This window comes from Telopea speciosissima, chromosome 1 (assembly GCF_018873765.1).
Source record: "Telopea speciosissima isolate NSW1024214 ecotype Mountain lineage chromosome 1, Tspe_v1, whole genome shotgun sequence".
NCBI lineage: Eukaryota > Viridiplantae > Streptophyta > Magnoliopsida > Proteales > Proteaceae > Telopea > Telopea speciosissima.
Genome location: NC_057916.1, coordinates 68,216,141 through 68,235,837, shown reverse-complemented (window position 1 = coordinate 68,235,837; position 19,697 = coordinate 68,216,141).

The window sequence follows — 19,697 nt, the reverse complement described above, 5'->3', positions numbered from 1 at the left end:
TGTTGCTGATTGTAAATATTTTTCCAATTTTCATTGTTCTTACTGTTTTTTAAGTTGTAAATTTGTTGGCTACTAGAATGTGTCCGTGTGTGGGTTCTGACCTGGCTTATGTTGGGCAAGTAAGTTCCAATCTATGATCTTAAATTGTTCTCAATTCATCGTGTTTACACTTCCTGAATGCAGGCTCTTCCTTTTATAAGCTTGTAGTCAACTTACGATCTGGAGTTTTTACACACCATTGGGACAAACAGAAGATAGCTGGATGACAATTGATTCTAGAATTTTCAATGTTCGATAAAAAATTAAAAGGGAAAATTACTTGATTAGTTACTATTTGGTTTGTTTTTACAAAACTAATCACGCCCTCTTTACTTCCAACTTCAACGAATTTGAACAAAAGAAGTGTGTATTACGAACATAGCAGCAAGAACAGTGGTTTCTGTACTCTTGACCTCGTATGTCATAAAGTTCAATTCTACCTTCAATGGTCTGAATCTGTGATCACATAATATAGATCGGACAGTGGATTTCCGAGAAAGAATAATGGGGGTTACACCATTAAGACGAGTACGACCAATATTCTACTGAAATCTCCTGAATAATGCAGGGAGAAGACCTGCAAGTCGTTGAAACTGTTTTGACCTAGTCTCTGTTCGACTTCGATTCATCCAAAGAGAAAGATAATTGCACCCAATATTGAACATTTTAGCAGCATGAGTGGTTTTGTCTGGATTGAACACATCTTAATTTCTGTAGAACTGAGGTCTATTTCGCTGAACTCTAGCTAAGGGTTGTGATGGTAGTGTGAGGTAAACAGTGGTTATTTCCAAGTTTTTTTTTTTTTTTTTTCTTTTTCACTACATCCAGAATCAAATCTTTGTGCTGTTCCGTTCGTTCTTCAAATTACATACTCTTCCTCTATACACGCGGAAGATACTGGTTAGTTAACTGATTCTTCATAACATTTTCCTTTCTTATTCTTTTTAGGTTGATGAGTTCACTGCAACTCATTTATTCATATTCTGATTCTGTATATTGATCCTTGTATTTTTGTCTTTGGTCCTTTTACTTTGCTTTTGTGGATTCTTATTCTGGCATATTCAATGCACTGCTTTTCAACCTAAAAACAAATTAAAGAAATAATGTGTATTTGATTCTAGTGTTGTTGATTACTTGTAATGTAGGTGTTTGATGTAATGCCCCAATGGAATCAAGGGAACATGAGCCTTTATATAATGCAATGCCTTTTGTCCTTGTTTTGTAGCCCTATAAGTGAAGCCAATGCCACCTTTGGTTGGATGGGACATTTCATTAATTTGTAACCACAAAGATATGTGACACATAGAGCTCTGTAAAATAACTGCTTTTCAACTTTTCCCAGTCTCTAGGAGAAAATATCTTCTCTCACTGTTAAAATCCAAACAAGAATGAGTCTCTCTTCTCTATCAAACACATAGATCCAGAAGAGAAAAAAAAAGAAGAAGAAGAAAGAAAAAGTCCTCTCTATGATTGCTCCATAAATCTATTCCTATCGTTACTTTAATGGGTCTAATTTGTCTGGTCCAAGGAGTACATGAAGGAAGAACATGGGTGTGAAGATAATCGGTGAAGAGAACCCAAATGGTCTAATTTACTTAGAAATATAAGCTGTTCATATTAGTTGGAAGGATACTTGATATGTCACTAACAGCAGGAGTACATGAAGGAAGAACATGGGTGTGAAGATAATCGGTGAAGAGAACCCAAATGGTCTAATTTACTTAGAAATATAAGCTGTTCATATTAGTTGGAAGGATACTTGATATGTTCACTAACAGCAGACCCTGTAGAGGGGGTGATTTGAGTTTTTTCAAAAACTAGGGAGTGATCTGAGTTTCATTTGAAAATCAGGGGGTGACGTGTAATTTACCCTTATTATTATATTCATTTTTTTCTTTGATATTATATAATCTTTATCATGATCTGTTGATCAGTTGATGTAAGTAGTTTGTAAGCTTCATGTGATGGTATGATCCCAATGAACGAACTTGGCATTCATTTCCATGTTTCTTACCTCCCCCCACTTCTTTTAGCTACTGCGATGGATTTTGCCTTCAATAGGTTATCAAGGAAGAGATGTTACACGAAATTTCACTTGATTTTCTTAACTTCTGAAAGAAAAAATCTAAAAATCTTCAATAGAATTCTTTAAAGCAAATTAACCAATTCACCCAATAACACACTTTAGCAAGGATTGATGCTATATAATTATTTATTTAATTAATTTATCAAATCTTTTGTTGAGTTTTCCAAAAACTAGGATAGGTGGACCAATGATCTGTTTGTTGATCATTCCTTCTGATTATAATCTGTACTTTGTGCTCTGTGTTCTATGACAAAATAACTCATGGATATTACCCCATTTTTTGTAACTTGCAGTACCCTTTAAATGAACTTGTTGGTTAGTCAAATGAGAAACCTCCATGAATTTGTTGCTTACTTGAAGCTGTTGAAATCTCTCTTCAATCCCATCTTCTGAAGGATATATAACATCTCTCAGTTGTCATTCCTTTTGATTATAGTCTATGCTCTGTGCTCTGTTGTTCTGTGGCAAAACAACTCATGGATCCAAGTCCACATTTTTTATTACTTGTAGTACCCTTGAATTACTATCATGTGCAAAGGCTAGTTCTGTGGTTATTAGGTTGATAAAGCTTTCACATTCAGGAGAAAAATGTATCTGAAGAAGTGAGAAGAACCCACTTAAAAGTACTTAGCAATTAGCATGAAAAACATACTGATTGTTATGATTTCTTCTTCATTGGTTTTTTTAAAGAAGTGTGCCCAGTGGTTCTGATGAGAGATTTTCAGCAAGATTAAAAGAGGAAATGTTGGTAGATTTTAATATCTCTAGACATTGAAATTTGAAATTTGAATTGTCTTTTGCCTCTATTTGTTCTTTACATCATTCCATATTGAGTGATTCGTTAAATTTTTATCATAGACCTTAACTAACACGGTTTATGCAGATAGTTGAGTCATTAGCTACAAAAGGATGAGCACTAAGGTTTGTTCCCAGGAGATGATGGTTCGAACCCATCAGCACTCATACAATCTTTTTATTTGGAATTTAATAATTTAGTAGTTTTTTTGTGTTTTGTAAAAGTTTCTTGTATAGTTTGTTATAAATGGTTGACTTGTTATGGCTTAACAAGTGATCACATATCACCTGAGAATCATAACCAGTCAAAAAATCTGTAAGCAAAAGATTGCACCATTTTCATATCTAATAAAAGTTATGAGGCAAGTTAATGCTTAAAAGAAAATGAAAAAAAGACATGATTAATTAACAAATGAAATCAAAAGAAATGAGCATACTTTGCTACACTAGTTAGCCCACAAGTCGTCGTATCTGCCAATAGGCCGGCCCTTGCCCATAAGGCCAAATTACATGGCAAAGCCTATGAGCTCCCTATTAAAAGCCAAGTTCAATCCACTGATGGAGTGCAAGGAGGGTTTGAGTATTGTTGTTGAGAAAGGAAAAAAAGAACAAAGAAATGTAGAGAGTCGTTGGCATGTTATGGTTAAATTATTAGCCTTGATGAACATGGATTATCACACATTTAGGCTCAAGTATATTCTTCTTAATTTGTGCCATACCAATAAAACTCACCCTTCACGAGATGAGGACATACAGAATTTCATCGATTATCCGTTTGAGTCTAGGATTGCGAATGTCTTCATTTTTAAGGAAGATGCATTTATGCATGGGTCATCACAAGTGGCGAGAAAATTTCAATATACTTTTGTTTTTCAATTGAGGTATAGACAATTCATTACTAATATAGGTAGAGATAAATTCCTTAACAAAAGACAAATACTTTTGTTTTGTAAATACAATACATCATGAAAAAAATTGGGTCAAAAGGATGAAATTGTGCAAAGGTCATCGATTATGGTGAGATCTTACCAAGTCCATAAGATGGCTTCATTTTGGTCCAATGTGCTTGAAAGTGGTGGTCAGTTTTTTGATAGTGCAGCTGATTTCAAGAAAGTCATTGCTAAGTATGCTATTGCCCATAAATTTGGATATCGTATAAAACGGATTGACCCAAACATGGTAAAGGTAGTGTGTGAATTGTGGTTGGTATGTTTATGCAAATGTTATTTCGCAATACATGTTATTTGACTCAATCAAGACATGCATTGCAATATGAGGTTGGAGTTGAACTAGTTTTCATATCTAATTGGCACACTGGTATTGTACATAGCTTACAACACATCTTTCCTAGTCCTCCTCATGCACATTGCCTACAACAATTAAAGGAAAACTTTAAAAAGTAACTAAAAAAATCAGTTGTTTAAGGCAACTATAGAAGCACAATTGGATAAGATTGCTTATTTTCGCACTGGGCGTGATTATGAGAAAAATATGGAGGTCATGTATAGGATGAATCGTTCTGCTCAAGAGTGGATGATCCGAGCACAATAGTAAAATTATGTGATTCCTTTATTCAAAGGAAACCGATATGATAAGTAAAATTCAAATTGGATTAAACTTATAATGCATGGATAAAGGATGCTTGTGAGTTGCCTGCATATCACCTTATGGACACAATTCGGTTACAAACAATGGAATTCATGATTGATAGGAGGACTGAGTGCGACAATTGGCAAGATGTTGTCAGCCTTAGGATTGCGAAGAGGTTGAACGAACTGGTAAACTCTTGTCATAAGTTCTTAACCTTTCATTTGGATGAAATGTTTGTTAAAATTCATGAGTATAATTAATATTGGCATTTTGACCTTGGACCTCGGACATGCTCATGCAATGCATATAGCACGAGTTTGATAGTATGTGTAAATGCTTGTGCTTGTATTTGGACCTTTAGATTTGACATGTGTATGTTTGTTGAGGATCACCATACAACTTTCTATAAGGTCATATATAGTCATGGAATTAACCCAATGGACACAAGAGATTGACCCATGGATACAAGAGTTGGTTAGTCAAGGTGAGGGCAACAATGCTGTGCATATGGGCGAAGTTAGGGAGGCGGATATTAACCCATGCACCTCATACTAGAAAACCACCCGGTAGACCTTATAAGAAACGTATAGAGTTCCAAGTGGTCTCTTGACGTACCACCCACTGCAGTTGGTGCTTTGAGGTTGTTCAAAATGAGCAGTGCAATATAAACTCCTCAGTGGTGTGTTTTGAATACTTATAATTTTTTTTTTTCTCATTCCTTATTAATTTACTAGAATACTGATGAATTTGTAATTTTTATTGACATATAACATGTTTTATCACCCAAGTTGTGGATGAAATTCTGAGTTCTTTCGACCACCATTACCATGGGAGATATGACCACGAGAACCACGGCCTTTAGAGGAGCCGCGGGGCAGTACCAAGGGATGTGTGAGCAAGTTTCACAAATTAAGGCAGCATTTGAGGAGACAACAACGATGTTGAGTGTGGAGAGGTGATTACTGATTAGAAACTCATGGTTCAACAACATTCCATGCAATTCAGGCCATGGCAGCAGCAAACTCATCAACAATGGACTTGGCGCATTGAAGAAAAATAGAAATTGATTCAACAGGCTTGTGAGTTAAAGCCTCAAGGGTCATGTGCAACGATATGAAGCGAGTGGTGGATGGAGAGGCGAATGCATGCCTGAGAGATTCCCAAAACGCCTGGCTTGTGGACTTCCCAATGGCAAGAGGGAGAGTCATGAGAGAGAGAGAGAGAGAGAGAGAGGAGTCCATGCATGCATGAGTAGAGGAATCTGGATTCGTTCCAATAATACACTCTTCAATACCTTGCCTACCCCTCACTACTATCCCCTTCCCCAACATCGTCTACCCCTTTGCAAAACTCCACCTACAAACCCCCGTCTGCAACTCCTCCCTTCGCCCAACCGCATTCCCCTTTGAAATTACCCACCCCCATCCCTCAACATTAATTTCCATGCTCCCTGACCCCACCCCTAACCTCCTCACCCTCTAAAGCTCTCCTTCTCTATCTAAGCTTTCACCCCTAGTCTCACTTCTCTATGTTGGAAATATATATATTAGTCTAAATATTGAGTGATCAAACTTAAATGAGGAGAAAGTCACTTTTACAATAGGAGCTTTCAAACAATTACTTACACTGTCTCTTTTAAAAACCTGTAACAAAAATTATGTTAGAAAAACTGATGAGCTGAGTCGTGTCATTTGACCTTGCCCTTTAGTCCGTGGGCGATAGTGCAACCGAGAATATTACGAATCAGCCTCCAAGATAAAACAACCTATTGGCTCCCCTAGTAATCGTGCATTCGACTATTAGAGACCCCTTCGAGTACTGATTGTATCTGAACTAAAAGGAAAACACCCACAATAACATCACTTTCAAAACCCAAAAACAAGGAAGAACAAGGATAACACCACATACATACGAATGATTCAAGATGGACTTACAAATAATCTCAAGAGAAATTTTTTAATCTTAAAAGAACTTGATTCATCTTAAGAGGGATTAATTAATCTCAGGAGGACTTGATTCATCTTACAAATGATTTCTTACAAATGATTTCATTAATCTCGAGAGAGCCTTGATCCGTAAAGGGCTAGAGGTTCCCTCAATTTATAGAGGAAGAAAGGCATTTAAGAGGAGATATTAAGGACCTCCCAAAACTGAAGAAACAATGTATTAAGAAGGTTCATAAAGAGACATATATTTCTCCAAAAAACTGAATTGACAAATTAATGAAGAGGTAAAGTGTTAATGAAATTTATTTTATATTTAAAAAAAGGAAAAAAGAATGCTACTAGGGTACGTACAGTGTGTTGCCCCTACGCCTAGACACAAGGGCGTGTAAAAATGACCACCGTGCCCCCATGGAAAACTAGAAATTCCTGAGGGCGTGATGGTCATTTCATGTACTATTGTGTCTGGGGCACATGGCAATGCACCGCTTGTGCCTAGATTTCATTCTCTTTCCCTTAAACAAATATTTAAACCTATTTTGAATCTTAATTTGTTTTAGGGAGAAAGAACGCCACCTGATTGCTTAACGCACACCGTCGCTGCGCCTTAACACAGGGGTGCGCAAAATGACCACCACACCCCTTAAAACCCTGGAAAGGAATAGGGGTGCAGCTGTCATTTCGCACGCCCCTGTGGCAGGGCACAGGAGCGGTGTGTGTTGCTCGACCGGGTGGCGTTCTCTTTCCCTTTGTTTTATAGCTCATTTAAAACTAGCGTTTAATAATGCTAATCGATCGCGCACTAGGTGTGACTCCAACTCCTACATACAATAATCACCTTGAAAATGACCACCTTGCCCCATGAAAAAACGGAAATCCCATGGTGCAAAGGGTCATTTCCAAAACAATTAGGCGGTTATGTGTCTGTGTCTAGGCATGGGAGCCACTCCTAGAACACAACTTTTGCCTTAGAACTAACACTCTACCCTCTCTTCCTCTGTACTTCACCATCTAATAAACCACAAAACTCCTCTCAAAATGGGAATTCGCATGTGATTTTCTCAAACATTCAGCATAGGTTTTAGAGACAGTAGATAATAATAGTCTCTACTGATGCGATGGTAATTTATTACCGTGTTTAATGTTTTGAAACGCTTTTAATGACTCTTACCAAAATAGAAATGCTTTTAAAAACGGTAGATAACCCATATAATGCCTGAGAATTAGAGGTAATTTGTAACCGCTACCAATGCTATATCATTACAGATATATGGTAACGTCGCTAAACGATTTTCTGAATGGTTTCTAGGACGTTTACCCAGGCCGCAGAGGTTCTGAATAGTTTTAAGGACGTTTAACAACACCCCCCCCCCCCCCCAAAAAAAAAAAAAAGGGCACAAGTAAGCCATCTTAAATATAGTTGGAAAACTGGATTTTGACTTTTGACTAGGATGTGTCACCCGAGTCGAGTCAAAATTTTGGAAAACTTGGTCAAGAGTCCTGTAGACTAGGTTAGGGTAAAAAGTGATGAGATTGAATCATAAATCGTTCGAGTCAAATAAGACTCGGTGTTTTTACCCGAGTCATGACAAACTCGACAAGTTTAGTCGTTTTCTAAAAAACCTTAAAATCGGTTCACTTAGAAACTGAGTTGAGTAAATAGTAAATCCATATTCTAAAACAGTAAGAAATCCTCAACTCCTCGACTCCCTTCTCTTGTTCAATGATATAAACTCAAAAATGCATTGATATGTGGTTCTTTGATTTTTTTTTTCCTGGTTTTTCCAAATTTTCTGTATTTTTTTAATTTTTTTTACTAATTTATATATATTTATTGCATTAAAAAAATTAAAACACATGACTCACCTTGACCGGATTTGACAAGACCGAGTTACCAGGTTTTTCTAAAAGACGAGTCGAGTAAAAAACTTGGTATTCCAACTATGATCATAAAAACTGATTTTCTTTTGTCGTAAAATCAATATATTTTCCACTTCCACTCCCAACCTTAGTTAGTAAGTTCAGGAACGGCAATTGAATGGGAACGGATACGTTCGACAATTAAACAGACTAGATGGAAATAATACTTTTCAAAAATCCGGTGTAATAAAACTCATACGGCAATAATACAATTCGTGTTTAATACGGCCGCTCTTTAAGCAAAAATATGGGCATATATTCACTATGTAATAGACATGCACTACCTAATAAACAAAATAATAGCATGTAGACAATGATTTATCAGAAAGAAACCTCACAACTAAAATAAATACAATATAATATCCCCTATTACATCTCATAAGATTATCATTTAACAAATCAAAATATCAATAAAAGTTATCTCTTCCGACATAAGAAAAAAAAAGAAAAAGGCATAATGTATTCTATAACTCATCTCTAAGATGAGGTTACATCAATGAACTCATCTCTAAGATGATCTAACATCACCAATGGAAGTTCATTTACCTCAGCAATCACCAATTTACCTAGCTGCAATTAACCGGCCACCTGAACTAAAATGAGAACGGAGATGAAGATTCCAGATGCAATGGGTGACCTAAAATCACTCATTTTTCTCAACTTGTCAGGAAATAGCCTCATGGGTCAAATTCCATCTTCGTTGGGAAATCTAAGATAACTGGAGGCATTGGCTTGGATTTTTCAAGAAACATTCTCTCAGGACAAATCCTGAACCAACTGACATGTTCTGAGAAGCGGGGACTGGGTGCCTTCTCTACAGGAAACTAATTTAATTGATGGTTTATTGGTAAATTAGACGATAATTGCATATGGTGAGTGGAAGGCTGGCGGCGGTGTTTCAATCGAAAAAGGAGCTTTTTGGTGATGCGGATGAGGATGAAGAGTCGGATCATGGTGGTGACAGGGTTGGGGCCAGGGGTGTCTCGGCTGTTGACCCCACTAGAGAGGCCACGGTTGAGGCCAATCTGTTGCAGTCGCAGAAGGGAAGAGGTAAGTTTTTTGCCGAGGCTGTGGGGACCTCATCGCTCCCTGACGTGGAAGGTTTGCCCTCTCCGGTCCATGAGGGAGGAATGATGCAGGTTAAGATTCCGCAAGGAACTTATGAAGCTCAGATCAAGAAGTTCAAGAATGCGTTGATTGGAAGACTAAATACTCAACAGGTTCCGCTCTCCCGGTTGAGAACTGTTATTAAGGATTCTTGGTATCTCAAGGGGTCGGTGGAATTAACCCCCGATAGGAAGGGGTTTTGTGATCTTTCTCTTCTCTCTGGAATCGGATATGTCCATGATCTGGAGGAGAAGCCCTATCAAGGTTGGAAATCAGTTTATCCGTTTCCAACGGTGGTGCCCCGACTTCAACGTGAACAACAATCAACTTACTCGCAAGTTGGTATGGGTTTGCTTTCTTGACCTACCCTTGGAGTATTGGCATCCTGAGATCCTCTTGTCGCTAGCAAAGGCTTTGGGCTCTCCCGTTGCCCTCAATAAGAGAACAAGGGAAGGTTCTGCAGGGCAGTTTGCCCGGGTTTTGGTTGATCTTGAACTAGCGGCTCCTCGGCTTGATGAGATTATGGTTGAGAGGCAGAATCCAGGCTCCTCGGTGCATTTCTAGTTCAAACAACAGGTGGTTTATGAGGATAATCTGCTCCACTATGGATTTTGTAAGAGAGTGGGGCACGCTTTTAGTGTGTGCAAGGCGTGGCTAGCGCATGAGTCCAAGCATGCGAGGAATGAAGGTGAAGTTCCAACAGGGATTGGTGATATGGATGGCATGGGGGGTGGTGCGTCTAGACCCCTCTCGGCTCACTCTGATGATGAGGTTGGTCTGCGTGTGGATCGGCTTGATCGTTAGGTTGCTCCGGTGGAGAGTCAGCGTGATGTTGCGATTGAGGGTGGTGGTGCCTCCCCTGTGGGTGGCGGATCCTTGGTTGCAGGGGGTGGTTCTCCGGTTAGGGGAAGTGGTGCTTCAAATATGGAAAGATCCTCTTCTTCGTCAGACCAGGGAGGTATGCCTACTATTTTGGAAAGTGGATTGGCGTTAGTTTTGTATGGGGAGAGATTAGAGGAGTTTATGGCTGAAGATGATCACATGAATCTTAGGAGGGAATCTCATCAGCGTGGCCTTCCATCTTTGGATGCTAGCATGGGTCGCTCCATTAGGCGAATTGGTGGGGGAAGTAGTGATCATTCAGGTGGCACCCACAGAACCCGTTTCTCTCCCTCTTTGGGCCGTGGTACAGCAATGTTGCCCCTTCCCGAGGGGAACCTGGAGGTTGTGCTTCCTGTGGGTGACACCCACGTTGTTGATTCTATAGCAGAATTGACCTTCAACAATGGCAGGCTGGTGATTCATGCTGCGGCTCCTCACCATGAGGTTGAGGTAGCAGAGATTGATCATGGGGCTTTAGCAGCAGAAAAAGAGGACGCTCAGGTGTGTCATAAGCAGCGTAAAAGCTAGAAGGCCCCGGAGGGGGAGCCAAGTGTACGGAAGAGGTCAGACCGCTTAGCTTCTAAAAATATTAGTTTTTAATGAAGGTCCTCTTTTGGAACATTAGAGGGATTAGAAAGAAGGCTGGCCATCTGGCATTGGCATCTTTAATTAGGAGTCACAGCCCTGAAGTGGTGTGTATCGCTGCACCTAAAGTGGAATTGAGCAGCTTCCCCTCTCTTTTTTTCAATAAATTAGGCTTTGCTGCTGATTTGATCCATAACGACTGGGTGGGGTCTGTCCCTAACTTGTGGGTGGTTTGGAAGCTTGGTTTGTAGAAGCCTGGTGTGCTCTCTTCGTCAGATCAGCAGATTTCTCTCTCCTTGATTTGGAATGGCCAGTGGTGGTTGTTTTTTTCGTTCATGCCAGTTGCTTTCAAGCTTTGCGCAGGAACCTTTGGCTTGAGCTAACAGGTTTGAATGTGGTTTCGGAGCCGTGGTTGGTGGTAGGTGATTTAACGCCACTCTTTTATCTTCTGCGAAGCGGGGACCGGGTGCCTTCTCTATGGGCTCGGGTCTAGAGTTTGGAGCAATGATTGACACTTACTCTTTGTTGCCTATTGACTCGTCAGGCAGTAAGTTTACTTGGTCCAATAATAGGAGAAGGGGTAGGGTGGATGCAGTTTTGGATAGGAGCTTGTGTAATTCCAAGTGTCCAAGCTTGCTCTCAAAGTGTTCTCCAGAGGGTGGCTTCTGATCATTCTCCGCTACTCATCTCTTCTGGTCAGTTGGGTCGTCCCAATAATGCCCCGTTCAGATTTCATAAATTTTGGGTTGAAAGTCCAAATTTTTTGGAGGTGGTTAAGCACTCTTGGGCTATCCCGATCAGTGGCACCCCCTTGTTTATTCTTTGCCAGAAGCTTAAACATCTCAAGCCTGTGCTTCGGTCTTGGGCTTGTAAGGAGTTTCCAAATTTGGATGTTGCTCTCAAAGAGGCCAAGGTGGTTCTTGAGGATGCTCAGGAGGCTTTGGAGATCATTGGTGAAAATGATGTTTTGTTTGGGTTGGAAGAGGATGCCAAGACTGCTTATCTCAATGCCTTGAAAAATTCTGAAAAATTGTGGTGCAAAAAATCTAGAAACAAATGGTTGAGGGAAGGCGATCGGAACTCAATTCTTTCATGTCTCAACTTTGATTAAGAGATCGAAGGCGCTTATTTGTGCTCTTAAGGACTCTGAGAGTGCTTGGGTTTCGGACCCGGGGGAGGTTGCAAATTTGATCTCGAGTTTCTTCGAGAATTTCCATAAAGTTGTTCCCTTGGAGGAGCACTTGGACCTGCTTGACGTCATTCCACAGCTGATTGAAGACAGGGACCTAGTTTTTTTGGACGCAGTGCCGGACTCTAGAGAGATTAAATTGGCTGTGTGGGATCTTGATCCTAATAGCTCGCCTGGTCCTGATGGTTTTTAGGGTTTCTTCTTCAGGCAATGTTGGGATATCATTGAGAGGGATGTCTGCCGGGCTATTTCCAGCTTTTTCAAAGAAGGTATCATTCCTAAAGGGGTAAACAACTGCTTTATTTCCTTGATTCCTAAGGTGGAGGGGGCAGTGTCTCTTGAGAAGTTTCGCCCTATCTGCATGGGGAACTTTGTCTGTAAAATCATTTCAAAGATCCTTGCCTCTAGACTTGGTGTTTTGCTTCCTCGCCTGATCTCTGAAGAACAGGGGGCCTTTCAGAAAGGGAAAGTTATTTTTTCCAACATCGATCTTGCTTCGGAGTTGGCTAATTTGATGCACAAATCTGTTAGAGGCGGTGGCATTGGCGTGAAGATAGATATCTCTAAAGCTTACGATTCCCTCTCTTGGGGTTTCCTTTTCAAAGTGTTGAAGAAGTTTGGCTTTAGTGATCGGTGGGTGTTTTGGATTCATCAGCTGCTCTCCTCTACTCGCATCTCAGTGTTGGTTAACGGGGGGCCTGTTGGTTTCTTTGGTGTGGAAAGGGGTCTTCGTCAGGGTGACCCCCTCTCCCCCCCTCTTTTCATACTTGCCAAGGAGGTCTTGTGTAGAGGCTTGAAAAGAATGGTGGACTTGCTGCAGATTCTTCCCCTGAGAGGTCCTAGGGAGGTGGCTACCCCTGGACACTTATTATTTGCTGACGATATTTTTATTTTCTGTAATGGCTCTCTCAGGTATGTTCGGGTGTTGAGGGAGTTCCTGGAAAAGTACCAAAATTTTTCAGGCCTGAAAATTAATCTTGAGAAAAGTAAACTTTTTTGCGGTGCAGTAGCCCCCTCGAGAAGGCGTAGAATTTTTGAAGTGCTGAATATTTCGCTTTGTTCCCTCCCTACAAAGTACTTGGGTGTTGATATCTTCAAAGGGAGAGTTACATCGGCCATAGTCCTTCCTTTAGTGGATAAATTCAAAAGCAGGTTGTTAGGGTGGAAGGGGAAACTCCTCTCTCGTGCAGGTAGGGTGCAGCTGATGAAGTCGGTCGTGCTTAGCATCCCGATCCACAATTTCTCTATTTATTAGTGGCTTTCTTCCTTGGTATCGCTTATGGAAAAATGGATCAGAAACTTTATTTGGTCAGGTGATATTGAGTCGAGGAAGCTTGTGACGATCAAGTGGGATTTGATGTGCAGACCGAATCAGGAAGGTGGTCTGGGGATCAAGAAATTGAGAGATGTGAATTTAGCCCTGCTCTACAAATTGGTGTGATCCATCAATCATGAAAACTCCCTAGTGAGTAAGTTCTTGTGTGGTAGGTTTTTAGATGGTGATGGGAACCTTAAAACCCCTTCCTCTCCCTCTTCTATTTGGCTGGGAGTTAGAAGAGCTTGGTCTGTTGTATAGTGCCATGAAAGGTGGATTGTGGGTGATGGTACCTCCATTAACTTTTGGAATGATCACTGGTTTGGGAGTTCTTCGATTGCTGAGGCCTCAGGGTTGCCAGAGGACTGGTTTATTAACAAGAAGGCTAGAGTCTCTGACTTCATTAAGAATTCTTCTAGGTCTCTCCCCCGGTCCAATCTGAGGTTCTTACGAAAATTTTTGATGATGTCCGTAAAGTGGCCATCCCTACCTTCTTTGTCGCTGACAAGTGCTGCTGGGGTCCCTCCATCTCAGGCAAGTTTAGCTCTTGGTCTGCTTGGGATTGTGTTCGCAGTATTAATCCAGTTGTCCCTTGGGGTAAGGTGATTTGGAACAATTCTTTGCTTCCTCGACATTCTATCTTTGCTTGGAGATTGGTCCTCCAAAAGATCCAAACCCAAGAGACGCTGCGCTTGAAGGGCCTTCGTCTCGCTTCCAGATGTGTCTTTTGCTGTAGTGCTTCTGACTCTCTCTCCCACTTGTTCTTGAGGTGCGACTTCTCTATTGGCCTGTGGAAGTTCTTTTTGAATTTTTTTGTTGTTGGTTGGCCGAATTTCTCCTCGTTTGAGGATTTGCTTGCCTGGTGGTCTTCTAAAAGCAAGGGGGTGCCTATGCCGGATGCTTGGGCAGTTGGAGTGGTGCTTATTCCTTTTTTAATTTGGAGGGAGTGTAATTGTAGACTGTTTGAGGCTATAGAGAGACAGCCTGCTGCTTCCTTCCATGCCTTGCTCTCCTCCATCAAGGCGATCTCCTTCTCCTTCAAGCGGCCGGTGAGAAATCAAGTTGATCTACTCTGTGCCCATCTCCTTCATATCCCTATTCTTCCTTGTCCTAGGCAGGTTGTTCAGGAGGTGTGGTGGAGTAGACCTCCTGTTGGCTAGGTCAAGCTAAATTCGGATGAGTGTTCTCTTGGAAACCCAGGCAGGGCAGGGGCAGGTGGGATTTTGCGTGATTATACCGCAGTTCCTATTGGGGCTTTTGGTATTTTTTTGGGGATTTCGTCTAATTTCTTGGCTGAGTTCTCCGCTGTTCTCCATGGCATCCTCCTTGCCAAGGAGAAGGGTGTCACCCGCTTGTGGATTGAATGTGACTTGACTGCTGTTTGGATGGCTTTTCAAGGGAGGTCCATTCCATGGCGGGTGCGTCAGTTGTGGCTATCTATTTGGCCTTTCTTGGACTCCATTGAGTGGAAGATCAGCCATTGTTTCCGTGAAGCAAACCATGTGGCTGATTTCCTTGCGAAATACGCGGCTAAAGGTGCTTTTTCAGGTTTAGGGCGGCAGAGATTCAGATTTTGCTAGCCAGTTAGGTGGCTGTTGGTTAAGTTGTATGTAAGGTTTCGGTCCTCTCCTTGTTGCTGTATCCGACTGAGTTTGCCTGGTCTTTTCTCTTGTATCTTCTTTTTTCTTTTTAATACAATTCTTGTTGATCTTTAGCAAAAAAAGAACAGAGATGAAAAACATGAATGGAATGGGGACAGTCGACGGCTAGGGTTCGAAGAGAAGAAGACCAAAATCATATTATGCAAGGGTTTTGTTATGCGTTTTTTCTTCTTTGAGTTTTGAGTTTTTTTTATTTTACAAATGCCCACTGAAAATGCCCATTTGTTCAAATGCCCCCTTACAACTTTTCTAATTGCAAAATCCTCCCTACTTTCAAAACATTGTAGCACTTTGGTCCAATCCATTAGTCTGGGACGTTAGATGTTAGTTTTAGGGGATTTAATGACCAAAATACCCTTATGATAAAAATCAACAAAAATTAAAGAGTAAAGTGACCAAATTGCCCTCATCTTCCCCAAATAGTTTAGGTTTGAAATTGCAAATCGAAAAAACCCTAAATGGTTTCTAGACCTCTATGAAATTCAATCTTCTTCTTCAACAATTAGGTCTGCTGTTCAGGTAGTGGTTTTGATAAAGATTTGGTACATTGCTTTCCCTTTCTTCTTTTTACCTGAATTTACGTTTTTGAATTGATTTATCTATTTTGAATGAAGACCGAAATTTAGAACCTTTAGGAAGTTTGGATCTTTCCAGGCATAGTTAAGATCGTGATAAGGAATTGCAGATTTTAGGTTTTTCCTCATTTTCTTCTCTTTCTCAGTGTCAATAGTCCTCTTTGGTGGTATTTTTTTGTCACACTTGAGATTTTTTCAGAATTGGATCGAGTAGTGTGAAATTTTTGAAATTTGGGTTGCAGGAGTAAATGATTGATCTAAAGATATTAGGGCATGTTCTGTACTCCAGAATTGTCCATAAGTACAAATGCAGGTGGAAGCTTTCAGGTCTTCATGTTCTCTCAAGAAACCAAATTCGATCACTCAACCCTCTCCCAAGCTTAGACCTGGTTCCATGTCCGATCTTTAAAAACTGGAAAAGGTGACCCGTACGAGTGGGAACCACAATTATACTTTTTTTCTAATCCCTGGAGAGGAAAAACAACAATGGTACATTTTACAGTGGAAGAGGCCGAGCCACTTAAGGCGGGTGTCGATATCGTCTTTGGAAAGCGTGGATTTCTCGATATCTTCAAGAGAAAGCTGTGACAGCTCGTTGATTCCATCTTCCATGAAAAGCTTCATGGGTTCCTTCACCAGCTTCTTCTTCTCCTGTGCGTTTATCCTTTCCCTAAACTTCTCCTTCAACACCCAATACCCTTCCCTCTCTTCCACTCTCGCTTCCAGCCTTGATTAATCTACAGGTGATACAACCTTCTCTTTCTCCTTTGTAATTTGGACCGTCGATGCTCGAAATGGTGTTACCCTCCGCCAATCGGTGGATCGAGGCAGAGAAGGAACTGTATGCCGAAAATTGCAGCGATGAAGAAGACATTTCGATATGATGAACAAACAACTGTGAAACAAAGCAAAGAAAAGATGTGTGGTGTAGAGAAGGGTAAACTAACACAAGCAATGTACCAAATCTTTGTCAAAACTAGTACCTGAAACGTAGACCTAAAGATTGGATTTCAAAGAGGTTTGAAATCGTTTAGGGTTTTTCAATTTCAAACCTAAACTATTTGGGGAAGATGAGGGCAATTTGGTCACTTTACTCTTTATTTTTTTTTTTGTTGGTTTTATCATAAAGGCATTTTGGTCATTAAATCCCCTAAAACTAACTTCTAATGTCTCAAACTAACGGATTGGACCAAAGTGCTACACTGTTTTGAAAGTAGGGGGGATTTTGCAATTAGAAAAATTGTAAGGGGGCATTTGGACAAATGGACATTTTCAGGGGGGCATTTATAAAAAAGCCCATTTTTTTTTAACAAAACTAAACTGAAATTAAAAAATATTATACGCGTTTAATTCGTGTTTAATACGTGTATAATACAAGTGCACTTAAAAAATGAGTATTTTACCATATATACGAAAATATACGATAAAATATGTTTCTTTAAATTAAACGTTCAGATACGAATATTATACGTGAACTTACTAACTAAGCTTCCAACTAATAAAAAAAGGGAGAAAGAATGCCACCTGATCGTGCCACACATGCCGCCCTGATACAGGAGTGCATAAAATGATCGTCGCACTCCCGGTCATTTCTGGGGTTCCAGGGGAGTGCAATGGCCATTTCGTGCTTTCCTGTGTCAGGGCATATGGATGGCGTGTCTGGCACGACTGGGTGGCATTTTTTTCTCCCTTTTTTGGAAAGAGAATGCCACCCAGTCATGCAACGCACACTACCCCTGTGCCCTAACACAAGGGTGCAGTACAACCGCCATCCGATCGAGCAATGTCCGTCGCCCCTATGCCCTGATAGTTTGATACAAGGGCGTAACGCACACCACCACCCGGTCGCACATACCCTTGATCATTTCTGAGGTTCGGGGGGTGCAACGATCATTTCACACGCCCCTATGTCAAGGCACTAGGCAGCATGCGCTGCTGCGAGGGTGGTAGTTCTCTTTCCAAAAAAAAAAAAACATATCTCCCACTTTAATCTTCTTTTGTGGAAGACTTTTCTACGCAATAATTGGGGTTATTAACGTTTAAACATACATATAAAACACCCAACAAACCAATGCTCTCCCTCTCTCTCTCATACAAAAGCCTTCACAGGTTTATGTTCACATCTTTTGTAATAATGAGAAAAAACAGATCGATATGGATTCCCTAATCTGAAAGAGGTGCAGGAGCCATGAGCCCATTGCAACCAAAATGGTGGATGGAAGGGGACGTAAAACTGTAATAGGACCACTCAGATCCCCATTTATAGCAAAATACTGCTTTCTCTTATCTTGGTAGTGCCAGGATATATAATCATCATGCTCAGCTTCACCCAATTATAGGTGTCTCACTTGTCTCGATCGTGACCCAAAACGTCTGATTTGCTCCTTTTGGAGATAAAATCCTCCATCACATTTCTCACCTCCTTAATTTCTTTTGAGATTTTAGTTTCTAGCTAGCTAATCCCTCTCTCCTCTACAAAACCATTACATTCAACTAGAAGTTCATACATCTTCATTGTGAATCTCTCATCTTCTTCTGCTATTCTTTTCTTATGATGTCTTAATTAATGTCAATAAAGTAGGAGGGTAAGTGGGATTCCATTAGGTTGAGAAAGAAAGGTGGTAGATGAGGGGACCAAACATAATTAACCCTAAATTTTCTTCTTTAAGTAAGTCCTTCACATGTTACTTACTTTTCTAAGCAATGAAAAGAATCATGGAATTCTCAAAATATAACCTGTCACAAACAAATGATACCCTTGGCTTGCACTTGTTTTTGCAATTTCACCAATAAATGGTAGAGACAAAATACATAGAACCATTAAAAGGTTAAATTTTGTTTTTAAAGGAAAACCTTCACCAGGAACCTTAAAGAGACAAGAAAGACCTTCAGAAGTTCCTTAATTGCAGGTACACATTTTATACTGATCTACTAGGCTTCGTACTAGGCATGGATAGAAGCATAGGCCTTATAGTTAGTTAGGCTTGACTTAGTTCTTAATCTAATTGGATTTCCCTAGTTAATCCAATAATTTGAATCAACATAGTCTGTTATTCCTCTATAGTGGAAGGCAAAAGGGTCTTTAAGTTTCCCCTAGATAGGGCTTCCCATACGATCCTAATATCTTTCTCCCAGGTGGACAGATGATGTGAAATTTTGATTATATTTAGATAGAAATGACATGGTATAGAGGGTGGGCCTCGGCGCAACGATAAGGTTGCTCCATTGCTACCTAGTGGTCATAGGTTCGAGTAAAAATCATCTCGATCTTAGCGAAGTGGGGGTAGGGCTCCGTAAATTATGACCCTCGATTCCTAGATTCCGCAATAGCGGGAGTCTCGTGCACTGGATACACCCGTATCAAATTCCATACTTAAACTAAATCAAATATCCTCCCTAGCTTGTATTGTCATGCATCCCATATGTATAAATTAAGGGCAAGAGAACACTAACCCGTTGTGTAGCCCCTGCACTAGTGCGCAGGGGGGCAATGAGAGTACGCATAGAGGCATTTTTTTAATGGGAATATTTCCATTTTCATTGGGGCTGAATAATCTTTTCGCGGACCAGTTGTGTGACCTCTGCACTAGCGCGGAGGCCAATGAGGGTACGCATAGAAGCATTGTCTTGAATGGGATTTTTGGTTTCATTGGGGCTGGATAATCTTTTCGCGGACTAGTCGTGCAACCTCTGCACTAGTGCGGAGGCCAATGAGAGTGCGCATAGAAGCATTGTCTTGAATGGGATTTCTGATTTCACTGGGCTGAACAGTCTTTTTGCGCACTCCTATGTCTAGGCTCAGGAACTATGTGGCTTGTTAGCATTCTTTTTCTCATAAATTAATTCAAATATCCTCCCGTATATTGGTATGCATCCCATATGTATATATGCATGCCTACTACAGCACTCAATCTGATATTATTTTGCATTCTCCAACAACGACGAAATTTTCAAAGCTCTATTTTATCACTTGAAAAACTCCGCTTTATCAGAAATTTGACACGTGAGCA